Here is a 13,379-nt window from a genome sequence, read left to right as displayed (position 1 = left end):
GCTTCATGTATGTATCCACATAAAGTTAGAGTAGTTGAAAATCAGTATTTGAGCAGAGCGGGGAATATAATAGAAGAACTTCAATACGCAGCAGTATATTTATCTCTTGCTGTATGACAACATCACAACTGAGTGAGTAGCTTAAAACATATACTTTGATTTATTATCTCAGTTTCTGTGGGTTAGATGTCTGAGCACAGTTTAGCTGAGTCCACTGCTTTAGGGTCTTAGAAGGCCATAAAGATGTTGACTGAGCCTGTGGTCTCAGTTGAGACTTAACCACAGAAAGATCTTTTCTAAGTGCATATGGTCGTTGGCAGTAGTCTGTTCTTTGTATACTCTCAGACTGAGGGCCTCAGTTTCTTGCTGTCAATCAGCAAATATCTATCATCAATTTCTGGCCATGTGGTCCTTTCTGACATCCTCGTTTGCAAAGCCAGTGAAGGAGAGTCACCTTGCAAGGGGTGTACATCCTACATGTCGTAACTGTGGACATGACACCTCATTACCTTGTTGTATTCTCTTGGTTAAAAACAAGTCACAGGTCCTGTCCGCACTCAAGGGGAATGGGCTGCACAGGATGGGAACACTAGGAGGTGGGGTCATGGGAGCTGCCTTAGGGTCTGTTCATTAAAGTTCCCTGAACTTTTCTTTCTCATCGCTTCATGGCTTTTTCTGCCTGAATTTTAGAGCTATTAGGCTTTATTTCTTTAAGAAAGTGCTTTGTGTTACCATACCATGTTCTTCTAGTTAATGGAGAAATTTGTCTGAAAGATTCCCTCTGTTTCTGCTCTTCTTCCCTAGAATGTGCTCTGCAGACCACTCCTCCTTGAGATGGTATGAAGGAAATAAGCCTGGGGAAAATTACCTTCTCCGGAGATTGACAGTTTGCATTAGCATATTATAGGAAACCTTCTTGCATCCTTTAGCATAGTAGGGCAGTCTTTATTAAGCTTGTCCTGAGCACTTCGTTTTTTATTTATTTATTTTTTTTGAGATGGAGTCTCACCCTTTCCAGGCTGGAGTGCAGTGGCGCAGTCTCGGCTCACTGCAACTTGCGCTTCCCGGGTTCAAGCGATTCCTTGCCTCAGCCTCTTGAGTAGCTGGGACTACTGGCGTGCGCTCCCACGCCCAGCTAATTTTTGCATTGTTAGTAGTGATGGGGTTTCACCATGTTGGCTAGAATGGTCTCCATCTCTTGATCTTGTGATCCGCCTGCCTCAGCCTCCCAAAGTGTTGGGAGCGCCTAGCCACCCCAAACACTTAAACATACACATACCACAAGCCAGTAAGGTATTGTTTTCATTTAACCTGTGGTGAAATAGGCTTAGAGGCGAACTAATTTTCCCATTTTAAATGGGAAGTGGTTGATGGGGTAAGACTCAAACCGGGCCGCAGTCTCCACTCTTAGTTTTTATTGTGTATTGCTTCTATATTATGATAAGTTATATAATTATTTCACTGTATATTAATATTACAATGTAATACTAATAGAAATAAAGTGCAGTAAATGTAATGTGCTAGAATCATCCCCAAACCATCTCTCTACCACCAACCCCCTACCCTACCCCATCCTTGGAAAAATTGTCTTCCACAAAACTAGTTCTGGTGCCAAAAAGGTCAGGGACTGCTGCTGTAGAGCAATATTCGTCAAACTTTTTCACATCAGGACCTTCATGGACAAAATTGAAGAAACTGTTTTGGGTGTCCTGAGGGTTTTAGGTTATCTTGGCCCATTTGAAACATCTGTGGTGCTATGTGCGAGACACATCAGTTGGTAAGCTCTGCCCTGTAGTTAATCACTTTTCCCTCAATTCTTCTAGCTGCTTCTTCAATTTACCTCTCTATTCTAAACAATGTGCTTATTGTATCAGGATGCTTTTGGATGCAGTTATTGAACCTGACCTATCCTGGCTTCAAGTAAGAGGACTTAACTCACAATTGGAAGTCCAGGGGACAGGCTCAGGGGTAACTGACTTGGTAGCACAGTGATGTCTTCAGCGCCCCAGGTGTTTTCATCTCCCCCTTTAGTCGTCGTCAGGCTCTGTCCTCTGCTTCATCAGACGGCAGCAGCAGTGTCAGGCGTCGGACTCAGATGCAGCCATGTCCGTGGGAAGAAGGGAAAGTTATTTTTCTTGTAGCTAGATAAGAATGTGGAAACTTGGCCTAGGAACATGTCATGGATTAAAGAAATACTCACTAGAAAGGGAAATTAGGCTTACACCTGAACTGGGCACGCGTTCCTCGAGCACATGCCTAAATGGAGGTGGATATGCACATGGGTTTGAGCAAAATCAGCTTCTGTTACAAAGAAAAAACAAGTTTGGAGGCTGGGTAGGCAAACCCTGACCCTATTTTTGTATTTGACTTAAGATTTAAGTTGACTTTTTATTAAGGTAGATGGCTATTTAAGCCACCTGTCACACTTTCTTTCTTCCGTTTACTGATTACAGTTACATAATCTGTTTTGGTAACATCAGTATTCCATGCTTAAGTATATGACTAAGTCTTGTTCACCATAAGCCAGATTGTATACCATGACTACATTTTCTACCTTGTATAATTTTGTTTTTCTATGAGTTAACAATGGTATTTCCTTTGCTTTGTTTCTAGTACTTGCGAGTTTTCTCATTCTTTTCGGTAGCCTCTCAATACAGTTTTTGCTACAATCAAACATATCTGACAATTAGTTGTTTTTTGTTCCCTCTTAAGAACCATCTTACTAGAGCCTCCATCAAACAACTCCTCTGAAATTCTTGCTCTCTGGACCTAATAGGATCCCTTTTGCTTATTTTCTGGCATGTTTCCTGGTTCTCTGGCCATTATCTTTTCTGTTTTTAGCCTTCATTTTGCTGGAGACATCTTTGAATACTTCCTGAGAAAAGGGTACCATGGGAGGCTAATTTTTTGAGATATTGTAAGAAAATATCTTTAGTCTGCTTTCGGTTTTAAAAGTTTTGACTGGGTATAGAATTGCAGTTTGAAAGTAATTTTTACTGAGAATTTTGTATGAGTGGCTTTATGGTCTTTCAGCTTCATATAGCAGATATAATTTGTAGTTTGGATTTCATTAAAACAAACCACACTATGGACAAGGTAGAGAATATAATGAACTCCTTGTACCTGTCATTCAAATTCAACTTGTATCAACCCATGACCCCCTTATAAATATCTATGTTTTTATCTGTCCGTCTTCCTTTGATTTATTTTTATTTATTTATGTATTTATTTTTGGAGACAGGGTCTCTCACTCTGTTGCCCAGGCTGGAGTGCATGGTGTGATCATGACACATAGCATTCTTGACCTCCCTGGGTTCAGGTGCTCCTGCCACCTCAGCCTCTCAAATAGCTGGGACTACAGACATACACCACCTTGCCTGGACAATTTTTCTGGGTTTTGCAGAGATGGGGGTCTTGCCATGTTGCCCAGGCTGGTCTCAAAACCTTCTTGGGCTCAGGTGATTTTCCCACCTCAGCCTCCTGAGTAGCTGGGACTATAGGCGTACACTACCATGCCTGACTAATTTTTTAGTATTTTTGGTAGACATGGGGTCTCACCATGTTGCCCGGGCTGGTCTTGAACTCTTGAACTTTTGGGCTCAGCAGTCTGCCTGCCTTGGCCTCCCAAAGTGCTTGGAATACAGGTGTGAGCTACTTCACTGGCCTAAAAGAGTATTTGATTTGAGGTTGGTTGAACTTAAAGATATATGGAGGACTGTTAATTTATTTTTCTCTGTCATAGCATTGTGTTGGTTTCCTCTGGATTCCTGTTTTTCTATTTATTTTGGTTTCTTTCCTTGATGTCTGTGGCTTTTCTCAAATATTTGGCCATCTCGGGCATGTGGCTTGTATTTAGGAGTAAGGCATAAAGCTGATGGGAGCTCTTTGAGGGGGTGAAGCTTGTTCACTGGTGGCTTAGTAGAGGGATTGGTGGACCCATGAATATAAGTATCCCTAGGGTTTTACTGTGCTGCTATTGGGTCTCACATTGGGGTTATGAATCCCATGCAGGTGTTCTGCAGGCAGAACTGTGGAAGTAGGAGGACTGGCATGTAGTTCTGTCTGAACACTCTTGCTCACTTCTGTAGTGTTTATTTATTTATTTTTTTAGAGACAGGATTTTGCTCACTTGCCCAGGATGGAATACAGTGACACAATCACAGCTCACTGCAGCCTTGAACTCCTGGGTTCAAGTGATCCTCCTGCCTCAGCCTCCCAAAGTGACGGGCTTGCAGGTGTGAGCCACCGTGCTTGACCTTCACTTTTGTTTTCAGTCTTGTGCCTCAAAGCTATTTCCTCTTATTCTTGATACCTGCCAGTACCAAGTCTTCACATTCACTGGTCCCCATAGAATATGCTTCTGGTGTCTTTGGAGCTAGGATAGTTGCCATCCTGGATGGGGTTTGGGCTGCAGTTTTGGGCTCTTTCTTGCTACCTTTATTTTTATTGAAAATAGCTGAGAAAACTTGTAGGTATAGTACAAATAACCTGTTTTCTATACCATTTAAACGTTTTTGGCATGAAGTCCATATTTTGAATGCTGTAGTACATTTTTCCTACAAACAAGGGCATTTTCTTGTATAACAGCAGTGCGACCATCAAAGTAGCAGTTTCACGTGGAGACATTACTGCTGTCTAATCCATAGGACTTCATTCAGGTTTTGGCAGTGTAGTGTTCTTTATGGGGAAAGAATGCTATCTAGGATCACTTACACAATTTGTTGTTACTGTTTTTGATGTTTTTCTTTTTCTTTTCTTTCTCTTTTTTTTTGAGACAGTCTCGCTCTGTCACCAAGGCTGGAGTGCAGTGGTGTACTCGGCTCACTGCAGCTTCCTGGGTTCAAGTGATTCTCCTGCCTGAGCCTCCTGAGTAGCTGGGATTATAGGCGAGCGCCGCCCACACCTGGCTAATTTTTTGTGTACTTTCTGTAGAGACGGGGTTACGCCCTGTTGCTCAGGCTGGTTTCAGTCTCCTGAGTTCAGGCAGTCTGCCCGCCTTGGCCTCAGAGTGTTGGGATTACAGGCGTGAGCCATTGCGCCTGGTGTGCTGTTACTGTTTTTCAACTGTCTTGATCTAGAGCAGTTTCTTACCTGTTCTTTCTTTTGTGATGTTGATATTTTTGAGGAAAACGGACCAGTGATTTCAGAGAATTTACCCTCAGTGTGCACGTGGTGTTTCCTCAGATACAGGTTGTCTCAGGCAGGAATGATGCTGTTTTGAATTTTAATGAAGTCTAGTTATGAAAAGTTTCTTCTATGGATTGCGTATTTGTTATCAGATTTGAGAACGGTTTCTAGTGTCCTGGTTTTTTTGAATGGAGAATGGCATTTGGAAACCTAGGTCTGAATATTAGTTGCGCATAGTACTGCTAATGTGCGGGCGCTTCTAGGCTCTCAGTGGACAGAGTTAGAGGATAATGTGCAAGTCTTGAGCCTCCTAGTTCCTCAGCTTTTCAGGTTTCGGGATACGTTAGGTAGTTTCCTTGGTATCTCCAACTGTAGACGCTGACTCTGTGGCTTCCTTCAGTCTCCTGAGCCTGCTACCACTATGTCATCTTCTCTCCATTGTCTAAAAACTTCTTTGTTCATCACTGTCTTGTATCTTGTTTTATTATTTTTTAACTACTGATTTTAGGTGGTTTTATCTTCAGTTTATAAGAGAACAGAGGTAAATATATGGATTATTTAATATGTTTAGTGTTTACTTGCTGAAGCTTTAATACTTTCAAACCAGTTTTTGCCGCAAAAAATAATAAAAGGCATCCTTAACGCCTTGTTTGCCTGCTCTGGTCCTGATTGGGCTGTGCTATGGCCTGTAATCTTCCACGATTCTCCTTTTTATGGAATGAAGACAAATTTATTGAAGTATTCAGATAATCTTGATAATCTAGCCCTAGTTTATCTTTCCGATTTCCTTTTCTGCAGTTCTTCCTTCCACTCCAGAGCTTACATTTTCCCACTCGTGTTAGGCTCCTCTTCAGTTTTCCTTGCAGCCTTCCTTTGAAGCACATTGCTTCTCTGATAACATTTTCTGTATGGCACAGAGCCTGTAGTAGGTGTTCAGTGCGTTAAACAAACATACAGATCCTTTAAATAAGCTATCCAAACTTGTTTGTTGCCTATCATTTTCCAAATACTGTCATAAATGATGTCATTTAACCCTCAAAGCAACTCTGTAAGCCGTTATCCATCTTTCATAAATGATGTTGAGGCCGGGCGCTGTGGCTCACGCCTGTAATCCCAGCTCGTAGGGAGGCAGAGGCAGGAGGATAGCTTGAGCCCAGGAGTTCGAGACCTGCCTGGGCAATATAGCGAGACCCTGTTCTCCACAAAAAGGAAAAAAACAAAAAGATTAAAAAAAAAAAAAGCATAAATGATGTTGAGTAAATTGCCCAAGGTTACATAGTTGTAGTTGTTAACACTGAATTTAACAAACGTTTGTGTGCCTATATGTGACAGGCCCCGTGGTAGGCTGTAGAGACAGTTGGGGAGTAAAGCTGACAAGTATACCCCTAATGGAGGCAATGTTAAAATGCTCAGTCACAGTGAGGTTGGTTTTGGGGGAAAGTCTTCTGTAACCTGACGTACACATCTCAGATGTCATCTCCTTTAGTTTCTTTCCTGACTCCTAGAAGGAGACGGGAGAAGTGGAAAGAATAGCTTCATCTTTTGTTCTCATTAGTTTCTTCCGTTCTTATTGCATTATTATATATAACATTTATAAAATTATTATTTGTATTTGTATTTGGGAGCGTATCTCAGTCTATTTGTACTGTTCTAGCAAAATACCTTTTACTGAATAATTTATAAATAATAGAACTTCACTTTTCACAGTTCTGGAGGCTGAAAAGCCCAATATCAAGGCACCAGCAGATTTGGTGTTTGCCGAAGGCCTGCTTTCTGGTTCATAGATGGTGCCTCTTGCTGGTCCTCACATCATGGAAGGGCAGGGCAGCTTCCTTCAACCTCTTTTACAAGGACATGAATCCCATGCTTCCCCAAAGGTCCCACCTCCTAATACTGTTAGGACGTAATATGGAAATTTTGTGGGGAACACCAATATTCAGATCGGTCTTAGTCTTCTTTTGTGCAACTGTAACAAAACACCACAGGTTAGATAATTTACAAAGAACAGAATAATTCCTCACGCTTCTGGAGGATGGGAAGTCCAAGATCAAAGTGCTGGCAGGATTGGTGTCTGATGAGGAGGATCCAGTCTCTGCTTCCAAGATGGCGTATTGAATGCCGCACCCTCTTGAGGGGATGAATGCTGTGTCCACACAAGGCAGAATGTGAAAGGGCAAAAGAGACCAAACTTCCTCTGTCAAGCCCTTTTGTAATGGCATTAATCAATTTGTGAGGGCAGAGCCCTTATGACCTAAACATCTTCCAAAATCCCCATCTCCCAGCACTGTTATATTGGAGATTAAGTTTTCAACAACTGAATTTTGGGGGATACATTCAGACCATAGCAAGGCCATAGCAGGAGGGCCTTTGCTATGTTGAGTTGCTTTGGTGGGGAACTGTCTGTTCCTGGTATCCAGGATGCCTGCTACATAATGCATAATCTCAGTAAGTGAGTGCATTGATAAAGGAGTGTCCACTGTGTGCTTTACTGACAGCGGGTAGCAGCACTCTCTATTGTGACTGCCTCTGTGTAAGGGTACAAGCAGTTTCAGAAACGTCATTCTCTATTTAGTTGGGAGGGTATGCTCTCAAAGAGGTTACCTACAGGCAGATTTTTACTGAAGTTTAATAAACTGTCTTTTTTCTGGGTATGTATAGGTCTCTGGTCTGGAAGATGGAGTCTTCACTCCCTCACCACAAATAGTAACTATCTGGTAGGAGTTTTGAATTATTTGTCAAAGAAGTATGGTGATATGAGAATCAGAATTTACAAGTCTCTTTTCAAATCAGGAGATAAATTATTTCAGAAGAGGTAGAATGTTTATTTTGAAACATTTTGCAAACAGGTTTGTTGTAATTTTTTCCTCATATTTGTTGCCATAGAACACGTTGAGGTTATCTGTTGCTGCTTAACAAAGCATGGCAAAATTCAGTGTCTTATAACAATCCTCATTTCTTTGCTCACTGTGTTCCAATTTGGGCAGGGCCTGTCTCTATCTCCCATGGCATCTGCTGGCACTGGGCAGTCCAAGGTGACGGATTTTCTTCCATGCCTGGTGCCCTGGGCATCTTTCTCCATGTGGCCTTTCTGCCTGGCACACTTGGGCTTTCCTACATCTGTGACTAGTTTACAGAGGTGCCCAAAGTTGAGGCTGCCAGGCCTTCTTAAGACTTACACCTCAAACTGGCAGTATCATTTCCACTCAATGCTGTAGGCCAGAAGCAAGCCACAGGCTAGCCCAGATTCAAGGTGTTGGGGTGGAGGGGGGCGGGGAATTGTACAATGTGTGAACACTGGCAAGCGTGGTTTATTGGGCCACCAAGGAACACTACCACATGAACCAAGTCTCTTTCGGAGGGGGAAAAAGGAAGAAAGGTGACTTTTTTATTGTTTGTTTTTTATTGTGTAATCTTACCTATTCATTTTGTATTGCAGTGGTGTATTTCTAGCTTTTGCTATAATGCCATTCAAATAGCAGTATAAAATTAATAATTTTTCAAATTCAGTTGAACTGTATTCATCATTTTGGTACAGTTCATAAATACAGATTTGGGAGTGGGGAGAGTGGACAATGAATACTCGATGGCAGGGGTCCCCAACCACGGGTCCGTGGACCAGTGTTAGTCCCTGGCCTGTTAGGGATTGGGCTGCACACCAGGAAGTGAGCAGTGGGTTAGCACTCAGGACTGCTTGAGCTCTGCCTCCTGTCAGATCAGCGGCGGCATTCAGTTCTCACCGGAGTGCTAACCCTCTTGTGAACTGCACATGCGAGGGATCTAGGTTGCATGCCCCTTAGGAGAATCTAGCTGATGATCTGAGATGGAAGAGTTTCATCCCGAAACCATTTCCCACCTCCTTCCTCCGTCCGTGGAAAAATTGTCTTCCACAAAACTAGTCCCTAGTGCCAAAAAGGTCGAGGACTGCTGCTTTATGGGATACTCGGCTCCATGTTGCACCTAAAGTAACAATATACTAGATAAAAACTCTGAATATGTACTTTGTGAAATAAGTGACGTGAACCTCCTCCTGGGTTACATGTTACAGTTCAGCTGTTCTACGGTTCACCTGTGGTTGTCCTTGGTACAAGTGGAAGAAGAGAGAAATCTCAGAATCCCTGGAGCCGCATCCCCGCCCCCGAACAGATCTCCCCTTCTTTATGCTGTGGATGTGATAGTGTTTCATCCATTTAAATAGTTCTCTTCTTGATTCCGACTTGAGGGATGGGCATCCTGTGATTCGGTTTGGGTGTGACAGTGGAAGTTTGTCAGAAACATTTTGGCTCATGGGCCAAATACATTGGAGTCCCTGGGAAAGCTTACTAAGAAATGTAGATTTTTGGATTTAACTCCAGGCTAACTGTATCTAAATATCTTAGAAGAGGATTGAGTGAGAGTTTGAAGATCACATTTTTAGGCCCTATGTTTATTTGTGAGGATGATGTCACTCTCCAAGGGTGTCAGAATTGTTATGGGGGTATATATTTAGGGCAGGTTGAATGTGTACTCCTACTCCTCACCCCATTGTTCTTTGGAGGGGGATGGAAAATCTTAGGCATTATGGTTTGTGGCCCTCCAAAAGTTAACCGTACCTGACAAAACCTTATTCCTTAATGTTTAATTTCCCTTGTTAAGGAGAAATTTAATTTACTGAATTAAATTTAAATTAAATTCCTCTCCTGGGGATGGGATACTCAAAAAAAGGTTGAGAAACATAATTCTGTAAGAATGACTCTGGCATGGTACCTGCCCTGCAGTGTCTGTGCTCCCTCTCCCATCCTAGGAAACCTTAGGATGTGATTTTAGCTATATTGTTTTAATAGTAAGATTTTACTTACGTTTAATGAAAGAAAAAGAAAAAACATTCTAGATGGGTGAAAAGCTTTACTTTGTGGAATTTTGCATCCAAGTCAATTGATTTTTATCCTCGTGAATAAAGCCCTGTTAGGATTTTATTCATGGACTCTGTTTTGGGATTTGGAAACCTTTTGTGTTCATAATGGTGCTGTATACTGAAAATCTTCATTGTTTTCCACCTTGTTGACATAGGACAAGCCAGGAATCTTTTATATGACATGGAAAACACAGGAGGTATTTTCTCAGGGACATGTTCTGAAGTTATTCCTGTCTTTCCTCCTGGGAGTGACTCCTGGCCCCGTGTGTCTGTTTTCTGTGTAAGGCAGGCCAGTAGGTAGAAGACAGGGCCCCTGCACCCTTGTCCTCTAGGAAGAAGAAGAGGTGAAGAAGACATGTTTTTATCTGGGTTTATTGGTTTGTGGCTTTGGGCTGGATATAAATGAAAATGCCTCTTTTTTTTTTTTTTCTTTTTTAGGTTGGGGGTTGAGTGCAATAGTGGGAGAAATAGAATAGGGGTTTCTAATATGTTATCTTCTTTAAAGAAAATTTTCAAATTTTGAGTTATTTTTATGTCCTTTAAGGTAATGTTAACTTCTTCGTGTTTGTTTGTTTTCTGTGTAATTTGTTCAGACTTAGGTGAGTTAAAGGCATAGTATAGCCAGAAAACCGAAGGCCTCTGGAAATCTCCAGTCACCTGAAAGTACATCGCTTGGCAATTGGCAGATGCTGGAGTAGATTATTTTTTGAGTCAGTGAATGAAATTAATCCATAGTTTTTTTTTTTTTTTAAATGTAATTCTCTGTTCTCCGATTTTAGAATCGGGTCTGTAGCATAATATTGAAGGAAAAGTGAACTGGGAAGTCGAGAGACCTGGCGTCCACTGTTCTTACTACCTGATATGTTTTAAAATTTCCATGGACTTAACTTTTGTTGTTTATAAATTTGAAGAATTGGTAGATGATCCTTTCAGAGCCCTTCACGGTCCAGAATTTCATCATCAAATATTGTAAACACATTAGAATGTCCTCAACTGATGTAGTTGTGAGAAGGAGTTAGTTCCACTTGTCATGTGGAGAATAGTGAATTAGGGTAAACAGTTGAGCTACTGTAATAGTTCAGCAGTTTGATGGCTCTAAGAGCATCAAGTTGTCTTGAGGTGAGTGCCCAGGTTGGTGACGGTGACTGCCTCATATGGTCATTTGGAGTCTCATGTTTTCCCATCTTGTTCCTCCACTGTACCCTAGGGTATAGCCCTCATCTGTGTTGTTGCTGCACTAGCTCAGAAGGTGCAGAGACAGAGTAGAAATGCTCACTCAGTGTCCTAAGGCCCAGGAGTGGCACTTGTTTTCACATTCTTTCCATGGGAACTTAGCCACATGGCCATACCCAGCCACAAGGGATCCTGGGAGATGTAACCTAGCTGGGCTGTCATGTGCTGGGCTACTGTTACCATGGAAGATGATGACTGGAGTCTCTGCCACAACTAGTATATATGAAGCAATTTAATTTTCTTAGTATATTTCTGGGGGACCCTCTTTCCTTATTTTTGTTTAATAAAGAATTATGTAACTAATACAAAAAGGAAATTATTTTGGTAAGTTACAGATAAAAATGTGAAGCATAGTATATTGAAAGACAAGTTTTGAAATTAATTTGAAACCTAAAACTGACCACTCCTGATTATGCCTTTGGCGGTGAAGAGAAGTTAGAACTTCGCTACACTCTGGTTTCTTAGGAGTGCTTAAGTACACATTTAGTCACAAGTGACATCTCTCTTTTCCAGAGCAGACACCCGTAGTGTTTTCAGTAAACTAGTCCAATAAAAGGAAGCTGCTGCTTAAATATCGCCAGGCCTCTGGGGCTCTAAATTCTTACTCTAAATACCCATATTTGACCATGTTTCAGGATTGCCTGGGATCCTTATTCAAAATATAGTTTCAGGACTTAACCCTCTGGAGATTCTGATGGTTATGTTTCTGAATCTGAATTTTTAACAAGCCCCTGAGGGTGATTGTGATGCAGCTGTCAGTGGTATGGGATCCAGTACCTTAGCTATCCGTGCCTCAATTGCCTTACATGGGAAAGTGCATAATTAATACCTGCCTGGCTCCTGTACGTCACAGGATTCAGAGAGCATGAAATGAGTTGTATTTCATAAATTTAAAAGTGCCGTAAAAGGGCGGGCACCGTGGCTCCTGCCTGTAGTCTCAGCAAACTTTTGGGAGGCTGAGGCAGGAAGATTGCTTGAAATTTGAGAGCAGCCTGGGAACATAGCAAGACCTCATCTCTTAACACACACACACGTACACACACGTACGTTTACTAGGACCATGGCAAGACCTCATCTCTCTCTTTTTTTTTTTTTTTTTTAAGACCTCATCTCTTAAAAAACAACGCATGCGCGTTTATTAGGACCTTGTAGGCAAATAAAATGATAGAGAAACTTGCATAAGTGAGGGATGTGTCCCATTCACTGAACTCAAGGTTATGCAGACCATGGGTTGGACACTCCCTACAAAGTCACTTTAATCAATCCCAACAGTCTTGTGAGTAGAGAGAGGCAGAGAGAGCCCTTTAGTGGAAAGAGCATGGGATTTTTAAAACTTAGAAGTGGTTTGTAATGGTGGGGTCAAATCTGGGGTGTGTGAGCATATTCAAATAAGTGGATTTTCCTTTTTTATAAGATCCATCGGATCTTTTCTCCTTTTTCAGCACATTTGGTTTGTCTTGGTTTTAACAAGAGTATGGTTGCTGCTACCCCATTATGAAATTGGGTATAGAGATCCGTGGGTTCATTGTCAAGCTGGAGGATGCAGGCAGGGAAAGAGTGTGGGAACCCTGCAGAGTTTGTGGTAGGGGATCTTCACAGGAAATACAAAGGTTGATTTATTTGATAAAGATTGTACCAGATGTTAGGGGTAAAGTATTGAAAAAAAGAGAAATACAGTTTGGACTTTAATGTCAAGGACAGTCTTGGTGTGGCATTTGGCATTTTAACATTTACTGTTCTTAATAGAATATGTGAGAACTTCCTTGACAAGTACTGTTCAGGATTGGGTAGCTCAGTGTCGGGTTTCACTGGCCATGAGAGATGTGATTTTACATTACGTATATTCTATTAGTTCTGTCTTTCTAAAGCTTGAAGATACCCATGAAAAAGCAGTAAGATTGTATATCATTCCAAATGAGACGTTGATGGAGATTAAGCACAGTTTTCATCTAAGAATGCAAATTATCTAAGAATACAAATGCAGGTTGGAGCATTTTTCATGAGTGACATTTGTGGAATGTATATATTTTAAGAAGATTCGGACAACTTTTTTGCCTCCTTGTATTAGTTCCCTGTAACCAATCACAAATTTAGTGACTTAGGACAACAGAAATTTATTCTCTTATAG

At 41.5% G+C, this 13,379-nt stretch overlaps 1 protein-coding gene across 1 annotated transcript in view; it reads left to right on the top strand.

Annotated features, from left to right (window-relative positions):
* LOC141581995 (uncharacterized) overlaps positions 1-13,379 on the top strand; it is a 57,168-nt gene that overhangs the window by 17,967 nt on the left and 25,822 nt on the right. The window lies entirely within an intron of this gene.

The sequence above is a fragment of the Saimiri boliviensis genome, chromosome 18, assembly GCF_048565385.1.
Source record: "Saimiri boliviensis isolate mSaiBol1 chromosome 18, mSaiBol1.pri, whole genome shotgun sequence".
In the NCBI taxonomy this organism is placed as follows: domain Eukaryota; kingdom Metazoa; phylum Chordata; class Mammalia; order Primates; family Cebidae; genus Saimiri; species Saimiri boliviensis.
The sequence above is the reverse complement of the archived record's forward strand: the minus strand, read 5'-3'. Positions and strand labels throughout refer to the sequence as shown.